A 19596-nucleotide genomic window follows, 5' to 3' on the forward strand; every position below is an offset into this window, starting at 1 on the left:
GGCTCACATAATCTCGCCTCTCTGAGAACCGCTTCCTTCTGTGCATATCGAGTAAAAGCAGCTAGGACATCCATTGGCCTCGCCGCCTGGCCTTTGGTCACTCGACCGGTTCTGTGCACTCGATCTAGCTCCACCGTTTCCGGGCTGCCCGTGCCCAAGATGTCAGCGAAAATACCCTGGAGCACCGCTTTCAAAGACTTATCAGTCACAGATTCAGGCAGCATTTTGACCCGGATGTTGACCCTGCGAGACCTGTTTTCCAGGTCTTCCACTTGAAGTTCAAGATTCCTGGTGGCGACATCCAGCCTCTCTATAGCTTCACTATTTGCTGCATTTTCTCTATCTGCCTCTTGAAGACCTTTCTCCAGGATGTCGGTCCTCTCCCCCAGTTGACGCATCTCCTGCTTTAACTCCCCTACAGCTTAGCTCAAGTCTGTGCGCAATAACTGAAATTGCTCTTGAAAAGTCTGTCAGGTTTGCCTGCAGGGAATGCAGTTCACCGATGAACTCCCGCCTGGGCATATTTGCCAAGTCCTCTGCCTGCCCTGGCACGGAATCTTCACCTGCCGCTCCCCCCGAGGCCTCGGACCCCTCCTTCAGGTTCTGTGCCGACCACATGGCGCGTAGAGTACCCGGGCTGTCTCCAGAGGTCTGCGAGAGCTTTCCCCTTCTGCCCTTGGGCCTTGTGGTCATGCCGGTAAATTCTCCTCCAGGTGGGCAGCTCCGATCCTTCCCTGGCTTCTTCCTGGGTCTTTATCCAAGGACAATTGCTGGCCCCAGGACCACTCGCGCAGCCTCAATTCATCCCCCCATTACTAGGGGACCCGCATAGTCCGATCCCCTGCCTCCACACCCAGGTGCTACTCTACATCTCTCGTTAGGGGAGTGAAAGGTTCCTTGCCGCATTGACCTCGTTCCCAATGACAACCTGCGGGCCCTCCCGCACCCTGCTAGGCCTCCGGGGCGAGCGATGTCTCCCGGGCCCTTCTTCCACCCCCGGGGGCAGTGGGGAGCAGGTCCTAAGTTCCCCCGCGGACCAAGGCAGGCAAGGCAACCGCTATGCGTCCTCTCTCCCAACGCTTCAGGGGTGCGCCACCTCCCAACGCAGCCCCAAGGCTCTCACCTTACGGCTGACCGCCCCTGGTCTCCACACGGTCCCAGGCCGCCGGATCCGCCACCGACCACGTCCTCCACTCCCAGGGCACTCCCTCTGGGAGGAGCCGGGTATGGGTGCCTCCACTCCCCGCCACCTCCGGGCTCTCCTCCTCCGGCACACCACGCAGCTTCTGGTCACGGGGGCGCCCCCCACCGGGCCCGCCGCCGGACCCGACCTCCCCCGGCTGCCACCGCTCCCAGGTCTCTCCCTCCGGGGAGCGCCGGTGATGAGGGCGGGAAGGCCGCTCCAAGGCTGAGACGCTCCTCCCCGGGTCAGGCCCCACGGCCGTGCTCACCGCGGGGGCAGGCCCACGGCGACTCCACGTGATGCGGCGCGCCCTCCCCCAGGCTCTGGCACCACAGTGCCGCACGCAAGCGGGCCCGCGGCGGCCGCCTCAGCAGCTCCTCCTCCGCTCGTCAGACGCGGTGGCACACTCCCGCCTGCTGCGGTGACTCCGGCTCCAAACACGCTACCAACTCTCTCCGAGCCCCCCCCTGAGGTTCGTGGGGGTCCAAACGATGCCTGCAGAGGTCCGTTGAGGGGGTGGTGGGCACCTTCCCTACAGCCGGGTCCAGGGAGCGCCGTCGGCACAGCTACTCAGTGCCGGCGGCCATCTTGGAATCAACCCAGCCTTCTTAAGCCCCCACAACAGCAGGCGCTCGAATCCGCAACTTCGGCGGAAGGTAAGGTGGCATCTCCCACTCCAGGGCGTGGAAGTTACCAGACATTCAGCAGCAGCACCCTGCACTGGCAGGGGAGCAAGGGGAGCAAGAGCAGGCACCATAGACCTTGGGGGGGGCCTATGCAAGCACCCACGGGGCACCATAACTTTGTCTTAACTGGGGGCTCTCACACCACCCGCAGGAAAGCAGGAGAATATCGGGGCTGAGAACTGCCCGGGAGGGACCCTAAGCAAAGCGCTCCTACCCCATACTAGAGCGGAGCACTCTGTCTACCAGGCTAAGAAGCACTACCCCCCCCCAGTAACCACAGCCCGCAGATCTGCATCGCTCTGACTCCTGGGGTGAGGCAGGGGAGCCAGCGGCCCAGAACTATACCAGAACACAAAATCCCCAGAGGAGCTCAGCCTGCACCTTGAACGGCCCATGCCAAAGCCCCCTACAGCCGGCACCTCATAAGGCAGGGGGGAAAAGCATTCTGAAACGCAAATGCGAGCCCTCTGTTGTTCCACCGGACCAGAGCCGCCACCACAAAACCCAGAGTGAGCGCACCAAAATGTCTAGGAACCCTAAGCCATCGAAACAAATAGACATTGCGGCCTTTCTAACCACGACAATGGCAGAGAAGTCCCAAAAAGGAGAGCGCAATGAAGGCATAACAGGTTCACTCCAAGATGCGGCCCCGGAACCAATGACGCAAACAGTCACAAAAGCCGACCTACAAGACTTGCTTACAGCAATTACCAAGGAATACCAGAGGGGGACGGATGAAGTGAAAAGTAAAATCTCACCCTTGGACAAAAGAGTAGGTGAAATCGAGGCGAGAACCGAAGAAACAGAAACCACCATCTACGAGCAAAACTTGGGACAGGGACATACAGGATCTCAGCACTAGAGGCCAGGTGCGACGCCCTCAAAGCCAAACGGGAGGATGCAGAAACTAGATTGATACTCGACACTATTCACCTGAGGGGAATCCCTACCTCAATCTCCGACGACGATTTGGGGCCCTATGTGAAAGACCTGTTCCGCTTCATTATAACCCTCCCAGACGAGGCCCCCCTGGAACTCGACAGGGTGCACAGAACCCGGGCCAAGCAAAATTCCTCCACTCCCGCAGACGTCCTGGCCCGCGTGCACTTTTACAGAGTCAAAGAGGAGATAATGCGGGAGGCCAGGAGTTCAGCCCGATTTCACTTCAGAGACGCTGCAATATCTCTGTACCAGGATCTGGCGACAACAACATTGGCAAAATGGAAAGCCCTAAAACTAATTGCAGAATGGCTCCGTGAAAAGAAGATAACGTACCGGTGAAGCTTCCCCACGGCCCTGATCTTCACTTGGGAGGGAAGACCCCAGCAGATCTTCTCCCCAAGAGAGGCAGAAAACTTCATGAACCCGGAAGCCAGGGGCAAAGAGTCCAGCGGAGCAGTGCCTGACCTCGGGGGCACCGGGCGGGAGCCCTTGAACTCATGGTCCCGAGTCGAGAGCCGCTGCAGAGTGCACGGGCCGGCCCTCAAGAACAAGAAGGCTAACAATCGATGAGGGGAGCTACCGAACAGCTCAAAGTCTGACTGCGACCTAACCCCCACTCACCCGAGTTTGACTGGAGGCACCGCAACATAGGCCTCTGCTGAGGGCAAGACACCAGGCATCATGGTTCCCCCGGACTAACCAACAAATGCCCCCCCCCACAAGGACAATCCCAGAGAGCTGCAGAAACAAGAACCTTAATTCTCTCCAGGCACTCAAAAGAACTCAAACTCCACCCGGAGGGGGAAGCCTCTTGCTACACTGGAAACACCGGAGGCGTGATCGCCCCCAATCTAGTTGGCTGCATTGGCCCGGCCGTAGGCCCCGTTGGTCGAAGGCTGGACCGAAAGGCCACGTTTTTGTTTGTGGAGGGAGAATGGAGACGAGGAGACGGGAAACTTCCTCAAAGGGATCGGGAACCACAGAAAATCAAGTTAAGCTACAAGAAACAAACATCAACGGGGGGGCCACCCCAAAAAGCAACTACACACAACCTAAATGGCTACGCAAGATAGGGAACTCATCATGTTGACCTAAACACCCCAGGCAAAAGGAAATCGGTGGAGCAAAAACCTTCCCAATCATCAGCGGACATCGTCTGCCTACAAGAAACGCACCTGTTAGCGGCTGACGAAAACCGGATATCCTTCCTATGCTACCCAAAACGCTTTTTCGCCCCATCCGGCCAAAAAGAGAGAGGTGGCCATCCTCCTCAGCCGCGACCTGCCACTGACCCAGATCACAATTAAGAGACCCGGAAGGTCGTTACCTACTACTGAAAGGCCTCCTCGTCGACCTCCCCATCACCCTGGCAGCTATATATTGCCCGAACAGTGCCCAAGACCGATTTCTCCCAATCTTCTACCGGTAGTGACAGCATTCTCCAAGGGCCAACTATTAATCGGTAGAGACTTTAACCTAACGCCAGACCCTGACCTGGACAAAATACTCCCTCCAACAAGGGAGGACTACACTAAAGCCTTGGCCATGGCAGAGTTCCTGCGGGAAACCGGGACTATAGACGCCTGGAGACTGTTCAATAGGAAGGAGACTGATTACTCATTCTTCTCGCACATCCACAGAGGTCACTCAAGAATCGACCTGCTACTGACTTCCAGCAAACTCTTCCCCTGTGGAGGACATCCAAATAGGCCTGAGAGCCATCTCAGATCATGCTCCAGTCGTCATGCGTCTGCGGACCTTGGGTATGCCAGGAGCGCAGAGATGGCCTTGGAAATTGCAAGATAAAAGCCTGGCGGACGTAGCCTGTAGAACGGAAATAGCCAAAGCACTTACAAACTACTTCGCGGAGAACACAACCGACAACACCTCAAAGGCAATCATCTGGGATGCCATGAAGCCAGTGATCCGCGGGGTAGCGATTAACTGCACGGCGAGGCTTAAGAGAAACGACCAGCTACAACAAGACAAGCTAGAGAAAAGGGTCACGGAACTGAAGAGTACCTTTTTAAAAAACGCCAAACCAAAGCAACAGGCCAGGAAATCAAGAAAGCGAAATCCGAATTGGAAATGCACCTGGCGGATCGCTCAGCCAGGGCCCTGTCCTACATGAAGCAATTTTACTACTTGAATTAGCAACAGGCAAACTGCCTGCTGGTGCACAAGCTGAAGAAATGACACTCACGGAATAACATCCAATGCCTGGCAGATCGGAAGCACAGCCTACGGTACACAAAGATGGACATCCTTGAATTTATGGCACAATACCACAGAGAAACCATGTCCGGACCCCCAACATCCAAACCGGCGCAACTGAGCTACCTGGCACCCGTCCAAAGAGCTCCTCTACACCCCCAACTGGAAACACTGGAACGCCCAATCACAGCAGAGGAAGTAGGCGAAACAATCCGCACTCTGAAAAACACAGCGCCGGGGCCAGGCGGCTTCACAGCACAATTTTACAAGAAATACACCCACATTCTGTCCCCCCCAGCTAACAACTCTATTCAATTCATTCCTCGAGACGGGCACCACAACCCCATCGATGGAAGAGTCAGTGACGGTCCTCATTCCAAAACCAGGGAAAAACCAAGCCCAATGCTCCTCATATAGACCCATCACCCTGCTAAATAACGACGCCAAGCTGTTTGCAAAAATCCTGGCGAAGAGCTTAGCACCGATTCTCCCAGGCATAATCCACCCGGACCAGCACATATGATAACATCAGACGAACCATCAACACAATCGAGTCAGCTAATAGAATGGGGTTGGAACTGGTAGTCATGTCACTCGATACGCACAAAGCGTTCGACATGCTGGACTGGGGCTACATCAAGGAAATACTAAGCCACTACAAATTTGCCCCGAACTTTACCAAATGTATCTCATCTAACTACCAACACCCCTTCACGCACCTCAGAGTGAACAGGGTCAAATCTGAGAGAATCATTATCACGAGAGGCACCAGGCAAGGTTGCCCTCTGTCCCCCCTCATATTTGCACTCTCCATGGAACCTTTTGCATGCAAAATACGAGCAAACCCGGCAATCCACTGCCTCTTGGTTAGAGGAGAGTCCTACAAAGTAGCCCTATACGCAGACGAGGTACTGCTAACAACCACCCAACCAGAAGAATCCATGCAAGCAATCTGGCAGGAGTTAGAAAAGTTCAGAGAAGCAGCAGGATTTCAGGTAAACTTCACGAAATCAGCAGTAATGAGCATCAACATGCAGAAGAAACGCAAGGTTTCCCTGGAAGCCAAATACCCAATCCCATGGGTAAAGCGGCACTTCACCTATCTGGGGGTCGAAATGCCAAATAAAACGGAAAGAATCTACAAAACAAACTTCCGCCCACTATTCACGGAATTTCGAAAGGAGCTGGCCAGATGGCAAAAGCAAGAAATCTCATGGTTCGGAAGGATCGCCGCCATGAACTTAGTCCCAAGACTGCTTTACCGCTGCCTAGCCCTCCCAGTAACGGTCCAAAAGAAAGCCATCCAAAAGCTGCAGATAGACATCCTAAAATACATCTGGGAAGGAAAGAGATCGCGAATACCAAGGCGTATCATGCTCCGGGGCACCGCAATGGGTGGCCTTGCGGTCCCGGACGTTAACAGATACTGCCTTGCGGCTCAGCTCTCCCAGGCCTTTGCATGGAAACTAAAGGACCCTCAACCTCATTGGCTGACACTGGAGGACAAATGATGCCTGTCGCCAACAGAATCCCTACCACACATGAGAAGCCCCGGCAACCCTGCTAACGAGGGGCCCCTGACGGCGACAAGAAATACAGTGGTGTGTTGGAAGAAAGCAGCCTGCCAATGGAATTGCAGAACCAGGATTGGCCCACTTACCTCCATTTGGGACAACCCAGACTTCTCCCCAGCCATCACCCCGAACAGCTTCGACAAGTGGAAAATTGGAGGGCTGGGCGTCATCGCAGGCTTCTTCGAAAATGGTCACCCGCTAAACTTCGAAGCCTGCAAGGCCAAATTTCAGGCCCCAGAAACGGAAAGGTTCAGGTACGCACAGCTCAGGCATTGGCTATCAAGTGAAGTAGTAAAGCAAAGCGGAAGCAGGGAATTATCAAACCTAGGGAGAACACTCACCGCCACACCCCCTAAAGGGAAAGTATCCACCCTTTACAAGCGGCTCGACAGAACGGACCCAAGCAAGAAGGAGCCCTATATGATAAAATGGGAAAAGGACATAGGCAGAGAGATTGACCATGTGGAATGGAGCCGTATCTGGTCCCGAGTACACAAAAGCTCCAAATGCATAACCAATAAGGAAGGAGCTTTCAAGGTGTGTTACAGATGGTATCGAACCCCGGAGATTCTCAACAAATGTAACCCCACCATCCTGGTGCATTGCTGGAGAGGATGCCCAGATAAAGGCATGTTATACCACCTGCTATGGGCCTGCCCAAGGCAGCCCAGTTCTGGAGGAGCGTCCTTGATCAAATTAAACTAATCACAGGCCTCACAATCCCGTGGGACCCTGGAATCATCCTGCTGGGGGCGACAGCCGAAGGACAATTCCCGCTAACCGGACGCCTAGCCGACCTCTGTTCACACCTCCTAACTGCAGCAAAAATATCAATCGCCAGGCTATGGAAAAACCCTGAGGGCCCGTCAATCCCAATGTGGTGGGCCAAATGCTGGGAGATTGTGGCAGCAGAGAAAATTACGCCCATCCGCTTCGACAACAGAAGCAAATTCCACCACGTCTGGGCCCCCTTTCTGGACTACATGCAGCAATTCCCAGGGGGGGGCAAGACAATCCCCAACCCTACGATGGATGGAGAAATTTGACTAATAACACCCAAGCGAGGCAAAATAGATGCAAGTACTCCAGAGGCCAAGTCTGGGCCTAACAGCCTACAAACCTTTAACCCCCTTGGCCGCCTGGCGAACTTAGACCAAAGGAATGGCCCCCCGCCCAAATATACCGCAGCAAGAAATAGACTCCTGATACAGCATACTGTGAAAACTGATGTTCCCCTGTGTCTCTCCTCTCCCCCTCTTTCCTTTCTCCTCGCTTCCAGCGAGATTGTTTGGTTTCAGTTCTGTTGTTTTGCTAGTTTTGCTGAAACAAAGCTTCAAAGTAACTCTAAGATCCGACGCCGTGTTGGAAGCTGTAAGCTCCTTTTAGTTTTTAGTTTTTTTAGTTTACACCTACTCTGGGGTTAAAAATAGTCAGTATTCAACTGGCCCTCAGCAGTAAGATTGTGACGATAATGAGCCTGCGTCTCCTTAATCTCTCATATATCAATCATTATTTTCTGTAATATACAAGCATTGTTTTTTTCTTATTTCTTACAAAATCAATATAAAGTGTTGAAAGAAAAAGAAATGCTTGTATATTAGAGAAAATAATGATTGATATATAAGAGATTAAAGAGACGCAGGCTCATTATCGTCACAATCTTACTGCTGAGGGTCAGTTGAATACTGACTCTATTTTTAACCCCAGAGTAGGTGTGGATAGTCCCTCAACACTGACAGATCTTATTGATCTAACAGAGGAGGGCCAGGAGGGCAATGTACACATTCCTAGTGATCAACAGACTCTAGACAACTATGAAAGATCTACTGCTGTTCTCACAGAGAGAAAAAATTGGCCCTTAAAGCGCCGAAGCGAAGGGCCCACCAAAATAAAACTATGATGGCGAATGTGAAAAAATTTAAAAATCAAGCATTAAATGAAAACGATAATCATAATTGTCATATAAAGGAAATCTGCACTATTTCTAACAACAATGCTATTATTGACCTTCAACAACTCGATGAGGAATCGAAAGCATTGTTGAATATCAACAATGAGGATCGAGGAGTAGGTCAAATGGCATCTAAAAATGGTACTTGCACCAAACCTTATTGAGTCGCCGATTCAGGATGATCATGATAACCAGCACAAAATGCATAAACAGTCAAGAGCTATCAAAATCCTATCCCATAATTGAGAGCAAAAAAGCGACCAATAGAATTGTGGGTGCGACTGGCGGCCATGGCCTGAAAAAGCCATTAGAAGGACCAACCTTTGGGAGTTCTGACGAGCCCAGTGGTGGTGTGCCGACGATGGCGAGAAAGCTTAGGAATGGAGTGCCACCTAAAGTCGTATCGACTGGAAGAAACCGTGATGTGTGGTGGACTCCCAGGAGTGGCTTCAACAACTATAGATACAGAGAGCAAGGGCCTACCAAGCCGCACTGCCCACCCTTCCATGGAAGATGGGGACTGCAGTCAGCCTAAAAGGAATTTTTCCCAATTCTATCAGGCTTTCACGCAAGATATGCCGACTATAATGGGGTGGGAAAGTGACATGATTCAAAATGGGAAGACTAGCCTAAATAGATTTTATTTATATGCTCAGAGCTTTCCAGGCAATACCGTTGATGAGAACTTTAAGATCTGACGATATAGACTGGATAAGAATAGCCCACATCCAAAACAATCGCATGATTTGTTTGTACCACTCCCCCATAATTATGATACTAATATGGGATCAAAGAGCAGATCTTGCCCACATTGGTTTGATACCTGTCATCTTCAATACAGAAGATGAAGCAACCATCTTTGTTGAAACCCCTTTGCAGATCGTCGAGACTCCCCCTGATCTGCTCCCAAATGGGCTGCCTACACAAATCAATCAAGACATGGTAAGACAGCTGATGGCCTTTGCAGCAGCAATAAATGAGTTGACAGGGTCTCAGTCACACAGAGGGATCTCGTCATCTCGCCAATGAAAGCAGGAATGCCACCTGTAGCGTAGCGATAATACTTTTACATTTTTGTCTTGGAACTCATGTGGGCTAAGACATTTGCATACCTGGTTTAAAGAGCTAGGCCATCAATCTAAACCTGGGGTTATTATGCTACATGAAACAATGCATATGACTCACTTTGAGCTTCAAGGGTATCATGCATACACTCAATGTGCCATGAGGGGGACCATGGGTAGACCATCAGGAGGACGTATGGTCCTGATAGACAATGCTTGTAGACTGTCATCTAAATTGATCCATAAGGATGATTCCATTCTAGCCATTGAACTTGTAATCCATGGTGAGCCTAAGGTGTGTGTATTAGTAATATGTATATATTGGAATAGAATGCCAGTGTTGTGTGATGTTATGACGGAGTGATTGGACACGATACTTGAAGGAGAAATTGTCTGCAATCAGCAGGTTAAAATCGTTGTAGGAGGCGATGTTCCTTTTCCATCATTGGATCTTTCATGGATTCAGATGCTTATGAATAGGATAATAGAGCAATACAACCAACACAACTATGGGAGGTGGAATAGCTCAACAGAAACGATGCAAACTCAACTCAAGTAAAAAGGTTGTGTAGCACTGCCTGGCTGACACGAGACACCTCCCTGAAATCACTGTCAAGGCAGTAGAATCTTGTGCAGGTTTCAAGCAGGGGAACACCAGGCAGAAACGCTGTCGTTGCGGCCATGCCACTGGTGGAATGCGCCCTCAGCCTGCCCGGCAGAGGCCTGTTCGCAAGCCGGTGACAATGCAAAATGCAGCTGAATAGCCACCATGGAGGTGGACGCCTTCGATATAGCCTTCCCTTTTTTCAACCGTTCAAAAGCTATAAACAACTAAAGTCTTGCAAAGTCTTTCGTGCGTGCCACATAAAACTTCAATGCATGGGCAATGCCCAGTGAATGCAAAACCCTCTCTGCAGTAGAGGTAGGAGAGCCAAAAGAATAAATGGTAGGTTTATAGGCTCGTTGAGATGAAATTCCGATGGGACCTTTGGTCTGAAAGAAGGGTGGGTGTGCACCGCCACCCTAGAGGGATGAAAAGTCAAATATGGTGGTTTGCAAGAGGGGACCTGCAATTCCCCAACATGTCTGGCAGATGTAATAGCCACTAAGAACGCCATCTTCCATGAGAGAAATTTTGAAGGAGCCCGGTGAAGAGGCTCAAACGGAGGGCCCATTAACTTGGAGAGCACCGCATTGAGTTCCCAAGTTGGAGCAAGTGCTTCAACTGCTGGAAAAGTCCTAAAAAAGCCCTTAAGGAACTCCTTAAGAAGCCTATGCGAGCAAAGAGAAGGCTTGCCAGTTTTACAAGTGTAACGGGAGATAGCAGCCAAGTGAGCATTTATCGAAGTGTGTGCTAGGCCTGCTTTTGCCAATGTTAGAAGATACAGACAGAGTCGTTGAAATTGATACATATGGAAAACCTTTTCCACTCATGCTTGTAGTAGGAAAGAGTCGACAGAGCTCTAGCCTTGATCAGAATCTCACAGCATTCCAAGGGTAACTGGAAGTGCCCAAATTCTAAGGATGGAGGAGCCAGGCACTCAATTTCAGGGCTGCTGGGTCGTGATGCAGGATGGCTCTTCCATCACTGGATAACAGGTCTGTAAGAGGAGGAAGTTTGCTAGACAGTGCCACCAACAGATGCAGCAGGTCGGGGTACCAGATTTGACATGGCCACGCCGGGGCAATTAGAATCATCCTGCACCGACTCTGTTTGTGTGCATTGAGTACTCATAGAATAAGAGGGTTCGGAGGGAATGTGTAAAGGAACAGACCCTCCCGTAGGATGGAGAAAGCATCCCCTAGACTCCTCATTTGAGGAAATGTGCTCGCACACTGGCTGCATTTGGAAGCCGTGGCGGAAAAATCGATCTGAAGTTGACCTCATCTTAAGAACAGTCAATGAACATGATCCTGATGTAGCTCCTGTATCTTTCCCTATGGTAACCAGAGACCTCTGGCATTGAGTTTTCCTGTGTGCGCCCCCCCTACCCCTCAAGGGGGGGGTCGGTTGCGATGGTAGCTTGGTGAGCCAGAGGGCAAAAGGGGGCACCCTGCGTTAGGTGCTGGCGAGGTTTCCACCACTGCAGGGATCGTCAACACTGTGGGTTGAGTGCAATGTTGTCATTCCAAGAGCCTGACACTTGCTTCCACCTGGCATCTAGGAACTCTTGAAGTGGCCTCATGTGCAGCTTGCAGTGAAGCACCAGAGAGATGCAGGAGGATTTGATCGAGTGAACCATCACTACCCGGAGAAAAGACAGCTGTTGACTCTTGCGGATCATGGCCTTTATTCTATCATCTGATGGAGGAGCAAGACACTGCAAGGTGTCTAGCTGAGAACTCAGGAAAAGCGCTTTAGAGAAGCAGCTGACATCTCTAGTGCCCGCACCCATCACCTCCGCCATGCTGGAAGAATAGCAAGAAGACTCAGTGTATGATGCCAAGTATTATCCCAATACCGTATTGAAGATATGAGAGATGTTATGCACTCCGACAAGTGTACTCAATGTACCATCTCACTGATGTGGTGGAAGGTTTACGTTCCAAAGAATACATCACATAGTAGGTCACTCATTGTTTATGGGGGCATGGGCTATAGAAGCGCGTATTTAGGACCACCTTCTTTGAATATATTTCCAATGTCACATCCCACCACTAACTGCTAGGACATACCAATTCATTTTGTTTTTCCGATAATGTTTCATCAATGTGATACAACACTGCAATAAGTTTAAGAAGAAGGTTTGAGCTGTTCCCCCACATGCATCTGCTCCATAAGGATTCCCTGGAGAGATCTGACTTAGAGAAGAGCTGTTCTTCAAATATGCAAGTTCTCATGTTTTCAAAATGGGCACAATAGATCACCAAGTGCTTCAATGTTTCCAATTCATTAGAGGAATTGCAAAAACATTTTCCAGTTGTAGCATTCACAATTTTGTTATCCCAATACTGTATTCTTTCTTTCATCTGGAGTTGGTTCAATTTGCAACGCATATACATTTTTGTTGCTTTCTCACAAGGAAATCGCAGGATATATATACATTGCTTTCTCTCCCCATTTCCTCCTATATTTAGCATATTCACAAAAGGCCTTGGATCTAACAAGTCGATCAGACAGTAAACACCGTTGATATGTATGGAATTTGCGTTTGCAACAAGGAAGTCTGGCCACTAATTCCTCCTTTGTTATTGTTACCATAATTGATTCTAACATTAAATTAATTTTATTCCTGAACTTTAACATCGAGTGGTGTTGGCCCTCCACAACCATTAGGTGAAGTTTCTTGTACATTGATTGTCTTTGGGGAGCCAACATTTTAGCGTAGTTGTTTAACAAGCCCCAGTGCCATTTTGCCGACAGGGATAACAATCCCAATTCATGTCATATCAAATCATTTGGAATTGAGAGCGCTAAACCCAATACTGTTTTCCACAATTTTCCCTGGAGGCAATCTAGGAATGGGTCCATCTCTGCTATACATATATCTAAACCATATAGACTAATCGGTTCAACTTTTAACAGGTAGAATTGGATTATAGGAAGCAAAGAGAATTTACAGAATTTATAAAGGATAATCTTCATTTGTGATGTCATTGGTTTAATTTTGTTAATCAGCGTCTCCTTCCACATTGCTGCTGAATACCTATCAATAAGGGTATATCCCAGATAACGTATAGACATAGTGTGGTTAATAGTTGCTTCATCAAGAGACCATGTAAATCTCAATGTACTCCTTCTTCCGTCAGCAAATGTTATGATAAAGGATTTGTTAGGATTTGCATGCAGATTATTGCTGCGGGCAAAGGTCGCAAACAAATTTAGTTTAGTCTGCAGGCCAAAGGGTGTCCTGTCAAAAAGCAACAAGTCATCAGCAAAACCAATCCAATTTAATACAAGTTTACCTAATTTAACCGGGTAAATAATGGATTGGTTCCAAGCCGCATCCAGATCTGATAAGTACAGATTAAAACGTACAGCTTCCAAGTTACAACCCTGTTTCAATCCAATCTCTGTATTAATTCTGTCAGTAAGAGCCTCTTTGTTAAGCCTTATTCTATAGTTTGTGTGCTTATGCAATAGTGCAACCATAGTAACCAAATGAATTGGAAAGCCGAGCTGTATCACTCTTTCCCAGAGCAACTCTCTTACTACTGTATCAAATGTGGCAGTCAAATCCAGGGCCGCCATATTAACAGGCCCTGTATTTGAGTGCTTGGTCTGATGTTGTAAATGTGCCAGGATCGTTGCATTAAGGGGGCACCCCATTGATATTTGGGACCCCACCTAATACCGTGACAAGATATTATTACGATCAGTGTGGCTCTGGGTCTCCTCTAATAATAATAAAGTGAAAACTTTGAAGGATGCGTCCATCAGAGCTATAGTTCTAAAATGTATAGGGTCACCTACTGTGCCTTTTTTGTAGATTGGAATTATATTAGCTGAGCACCAGGTCGGAGGGGATCAGCCCTGATTGATAGATGTTATCAAATTTGATTTTAAGGATCTTTGCCCACAATTCCAGATCAGATTTCAAAACGCAGGGCGGAATCCCATCAGGCCCTTTAGCTCTTGAGCCTTTTATCTTATTGATCGCATTTATGATATCGTCACAAGACCAGGGGGACTCCTTCAAGATTAGATTTCTAAAGTTCCTACAGCTGAGATTTTCAAAAGTGGATGGCAATCGATATTTACAAGTTACAAATGCTACCCATACGGAAGCTGATATAGAAGGTTCTTTATCACGCTCAAGGTCACCAGTAATGGTTCTAAGCATTGCCCATACCTATCTCGAGTCATTTTTCAATAGGGTATGCATCATGCGCTGGTTATCTACCATTGATTGACTATTGATAAGGAGGTCCCTTTTTAAAGTTTTCACTTTATTTTTATACGCTTGACTAATGGTTCTTATTTGTTTAAAATAGATCGTAGACAGGCCGGTGTCCAGCCAAAGGATCGAAAAAAAAAGGATCAAATGCCCTTTTTTTCGAATCCAAAAGGACCAGAAAAAAAGGGTTGAATTCTTTTTTTATTTATTTATATATTTTTTAGTTTGGGTATGCAAAAAAAGTTTTTGAAAAAAAGAAAATGGGGGTTGGGGTGGGAACCCCACCCTTTAAAAAAAAAAAAAATCTACCCTTTTTTTCGGTCCTTTTGGTGTCGAAAAAAAGGCATTCGATACTTTTGTTTTAGATCCTATCACCTATAACCAGACAGGCCAATATGTCATGCGAAGCAATCATATGCATTTATTCATTTTATTCTTTAATTGAATTATTGTCAAATTAAAGGTAGGTCTATGCAAAAGAGCCAGGGACCAAATCTTTTTTCCTTTTCCTTTGCCAAGCAATTAACATGGAAGTGTATTTGTGTCGCATTTCGTTGTTCTACTACTGGTCTTGAATTTTGATCAAGACTATCGTTACGATACCTGGATCAGACCTCATTCTACTTATTAACTTGTAGCAGATTGCTGGGTGCCATCTAACCGAGCTCTGGGGTCTATCCACTTCAAGAAGGGTAAAATTATGTTCAGTGTTAAATCGCTGATTTGGCAATTTCATTGTCAGTTGGATAGCCAGATGTGAATTTAGGCTATGGATTCACTTCCACAAATACTGAGGTAGACACAAGTAATCAATAAATAAACTTAAATTTTCCATGTATAGGAGTGAGCGTTCTAGCTGGAGGCACCATTTGGATGTCCCAGGCCATAATAAATTCTACCCATTTCTGCCCATTTCGGTTTGAGGTAGACCTATAATATGTCTGATATATATATATGTTACTTACTTGTAAGTTCTTTTCTCCAGCATTGTTATTTTACATGGATTCACAGGTGACCCTCCCTTCTACCCCTCTATGGCTCTTCAGTGGTTCCTACTGCCACAGCTACATGCACTCTTTAATCTGAAGATGGCAAGCAGGTGTGGGGCCAAGGAGGACAAACATCTTTGGTTGGAGCAGCAGGACCAAGGTGACAGCAATGGGCTAAATAAGTGACAAGCAGTTTTTTAGGCTTTAAAGCAAAACTGCTTTAATAATAGAGAAGATTCCCAGGCTGATGACAGGGAATATTCATAAGCATGTGAATCCATGTAAGATACCAATGCTGGAGAACAGGAGTTACAGGTAAGTAACTTGTTCCATCTACACTTTTTCAATTTGTCTTTACCCCACTGCAGAGGCACTGGTATGATTTGTGTGTCATTAGTGCAAGGTTTACAAATATGAATATTGCACCATGGCCCACCAGTGAGAAAGCTTGCTTAGTCAGAAGGAGCACAGGCTATCCCTTGTATTATCTATTGCACCCGCCAGAACATGGCACAGTAAAACAACGTTTTATTTTATGCCCATATGGTCCCCTATAGCATACACTATGTTCAGGCCTTACTGGGATGCTATCAGAGTATGGCTCCAGGTGGGGGAGGCTTGTTTGTTATTTCTCCCACGATTATCTGGTGTCTAAGCCTCCTCAACACCCAGAAACTCTGTAGCACATCTCAAGGCCACCATACACTCATATCCTTGCTTATAATTAAACCTACAACACTTTGCACTGCTTACTGACAAGATAATGAATCGGCCCATTGCAGACCGCTCCTTACTCTTTTCATGACCATTTTGGTCTAAACCCATACTAATGTACATGCAACCCAGCTAATGCTACCACCCCTTCCTCATGTTATCCTCCCCTTGCCTTTTCACCTTTGTCATCTGGTCTATATCTGGCTTTACACCCCGGTCCCTAATTCCCACTTACCTTTATCCTCATTTCCTTCTCACCCCACAGACTAAAGTCTGCTTTGCAACCTGGGTGGGTTCACAGTTCACCCACACGGACATGGTGTTGTCACTCTTAGACCTCTATGGTGGTGAGGTGCACAGTATAAAATCTAATTAGCATAACATAAGATACTCTGAGAGGCCAGCGCTTGATTCATTGTTCAATGTCGCCGTGTTCAAATAGTTTGTGGGAGCTGCTTCACAGGTTTCTGCCTGTGCACAGACCAGCACCAGCAGGGATCCTAACATTTGAAGTTTCTCTCTTGGAAGATGGCTTTCATCCTGGCCCTCATGCCCATGCAGAGTGTGTCAGACCTGCAGGCCCTTTCAGTGCAGGAATCATAGATTCTGTTGAGGCAAATTGGGGCTGAGGACAAACCCTTGCTTCATCACCAAGGAAGCAGCCTGGTATACTCATGTGAAACCCAGAGACTATAGCTACCACCATGCACCACACACCTCATGCCGCTATAATGGTTAGTGAATCCCGGGAAGCAGCACCTTCAGAGACCAAGGACAAGGACTATGAGTCTTCAACGCACCTAGGTCCAGGACCAAAAACCTGGTCTGGACCATAAAGAAAGAAATGGTTGCCCTGATAAATTGACTTTCCCCAAACATTCAGGAGCCAAATGGGAGACCAAACGCATGATTTTACAGGTGATGAATGAATGGATGGAGTTCGCATGGAGCTGCAGAATAAATAGGTGAAACCGGGGAACACTCACCCAAACATTTTGGACAGTCACTTACCCAATGCAGGAGGGGAACTGAGACCAAACTACCCCTGAAAACTACATCGACAGCTATATGAAAATGGAAGCTGCAAAGAGGGTGAAAGACTTCCAAGAAGAAGTTTTGGGTAAACAAAGCAGAGAAAAGTCTAGTGGGACAGTTGACCTGAGTGCCCAATGGAAGCTCATGGAAATTTCCAGACCAGAAGGGGAGGGCTATATAAACCCAGGACAGTCTGTTTTCTGGGAAAGGTGTTCGAGTGAGGTCAGTGAAGGTATAGGAGGACCAACTGACCAAAAAGGACAGTGCACCAGGTGGAAGAGGAGTTGGAAGGGCGTACTGGCATATTTGGAGAGAGTGAAGGTAAGGTTGTGGAATTGAGAGAGCAATTTTGTATTATGTCTGTATGGGAGTACGTCGGAGAGAGTGGGAGGAGGATCGTCTAAACAAGAGGAGTGAAAGGAATAGAAAGATCAGGAGGGGGAGGAGAGCAGGGGTGAGAGGACAATTGAGACAGACAAAGAGCAGAGAGTGGTGGATGGAAGAGTGAGAATAAGAACTGAGGCTAGCAGCAAGAGGAAGGTTACAGCAAGACGATCAAGGTACCCTATTAGGAAGATTTTCTTTTTGAAGCTTTCCTTCCATATTCATCTATGGAACCGCTGCACGTTTTTGCTTTTGTTTGCAACCTGTACTGAAGGCCAGTAAAGCCTTTTTGCTTTACTTAACTTGCTTAGCTCATTTATTTTGGGGACACCATACCTATGGCTGTCGGTGCTGCAGGGGGACTCTGGCCCCCATTACAAATTCCTTGTTTGTTTTACACTGCACACATCGCCTTATCTTTGTATCCCTTTCTCTTTTGTTTTATTTAACAATTCTCTACCATTGGAACTCTCATGGATTCACATGTTCATTGAATATTCCTCGTCGCCAGGCTGGGAATCCTCTGTAATATTAAAGCAGTTTACTTTTAGGTTTTGAAACTGACTGCTTGTCACTTTAGTATTCATGTTACATTGGGTCATACTGCCCACAGCCAATCAGACTGGCTCCACCCCTGGTAACCATCTTCAGATTTATTTACAGCCGGTTAAGGGTTGGGAGTCCTAGATTTTTCTCTTCAGAAATTGGACTTTTAACAATCTATTTATGATCACGTCTTTCTTCAACATCTTGTGGCTTGGTGCTGCATCGCTTCCCCCCCTACGGTAATCCGTTACTGGTGAAGGTTTTGGTCCTTTCCACCACTGACAGAGTTTCAATCCCATCTGAGGCCTTTGTTAGTCCGCGACATGGCCGACACGAGGAAGAAAAGCCTTTTTAAGGCCTGTTCCACATGTAAACTCAAGAACGTCTACATCGAAGATTTTCATGAGAAGTGTCTGTACTGCGGATATCCGGACCATGACTTAAATAGCTGTTTCATCAGCCAGTTGTTCTCATCCAAGACGCGCAAGGACCGCAGCTGCAGGTTAGTGGCCTGGTTGGATGAGGGTGCCAGGGCCTCTGACTCTGCCTCTCGCAAGGACCACCACCGCAGGTTAGTGGCCTAGTTGAATGAGGGTGCTGGGGCCTATGACTCGGCCTCTGTCCACAGTTATTCCTCTGCCAGGCATAGCAGACCCCTAGTTTTTACTCCCTCTTCAAAGAGGTTGTGGTTCCATGAGGAATCTTCCCGGGGAAGAGAGCAAAGAAGGGACATGTGTCTCATGCTCTGGCTGCTCCACCGTCAACCATCTTGTTAATGATCCAGTCTACGCCTACGGTCACCTCATTGACCGTTCAGTGCCTAAGGCACTTGTATCTACAGGTACATTATCTAAGCACTAGTTCACGAATTCCATACTCTTGACAACAACAACCCTGTCGACAACCCCTAGTCCCTATATACCGCTGAAAAACCCTTGACCCTCTATGGCTCGTCTTGAGCAACTGCTACAGCATGGTGAGGAATTGGACATTGAGCCTCTGGACGCTATTTGCTTCGGACTATGAGGAAGAACAAGAAGCTGCTGCCCACCTCTTCCCAGCATGCCTCCATGAGCGCCTCCAAAACAAGGCATTCTTACACCTAAGGGCCTATTGAAGCTCCTACTACTCAACCTCCTATAGTGGTGCAACCTTCTCCAAATTGCTTCCTCTCGTGACCTGCTCGCCAGAGACAGCGGGTCAGTGCTACGCCATGAGCCAGCGTCCCTTGGCTTGAAAGCTTGACTCCTGCAGCCCTAGAATTTGGAAGCATCCAGCTGCCTCCAAAATGCAAACAGATTATGGCCAGGGCTAGAGCATCCCCTTTACGCTATACTGCTATAAGAACAAATGGAAACGTTTTACCACATGGTGTGAAAACCTGTTACACATCCGAGCCGCTCAAATTTTGCCATATCTGCTATCTTTAGCAAAAGCAGTTTTGGCACAATAATCTACCAAAGTGCATTTTGCAGC

The 19596-nt window shown here is 48.1% G+C and overlaps 1 protein-coding gene across 2 annotated transcripts in view; it reads left to right on the forward strand.

Annotated features, from left to right (window-relative positions):
* Positions 1-19596, forward strand: part of DMXL1 (Dmx like 1) — a 1868248-nt gene that overhangs the window by 1517661 nt on the left and 330991 nt on the right. The window lies entirely within an intron of this gene.

The sequence above is a fragment of the Ambystoma mexicanum genome, chromosome 6p (genome assembly GCF_040938575.1).
Source record: "Ambystoma mexicanum isolate Mex_15411 chromosome 6p, UKY_AmexF1_1, whole genome shotgun sequence".
In the NCBI taxonomy this organism is placed as follows: Eukaryota; Metazoa; Chordata; class Amphibia; order Caudata; family Ambystomatidae; genus Ambystoma; species Ambystoma mexicanum.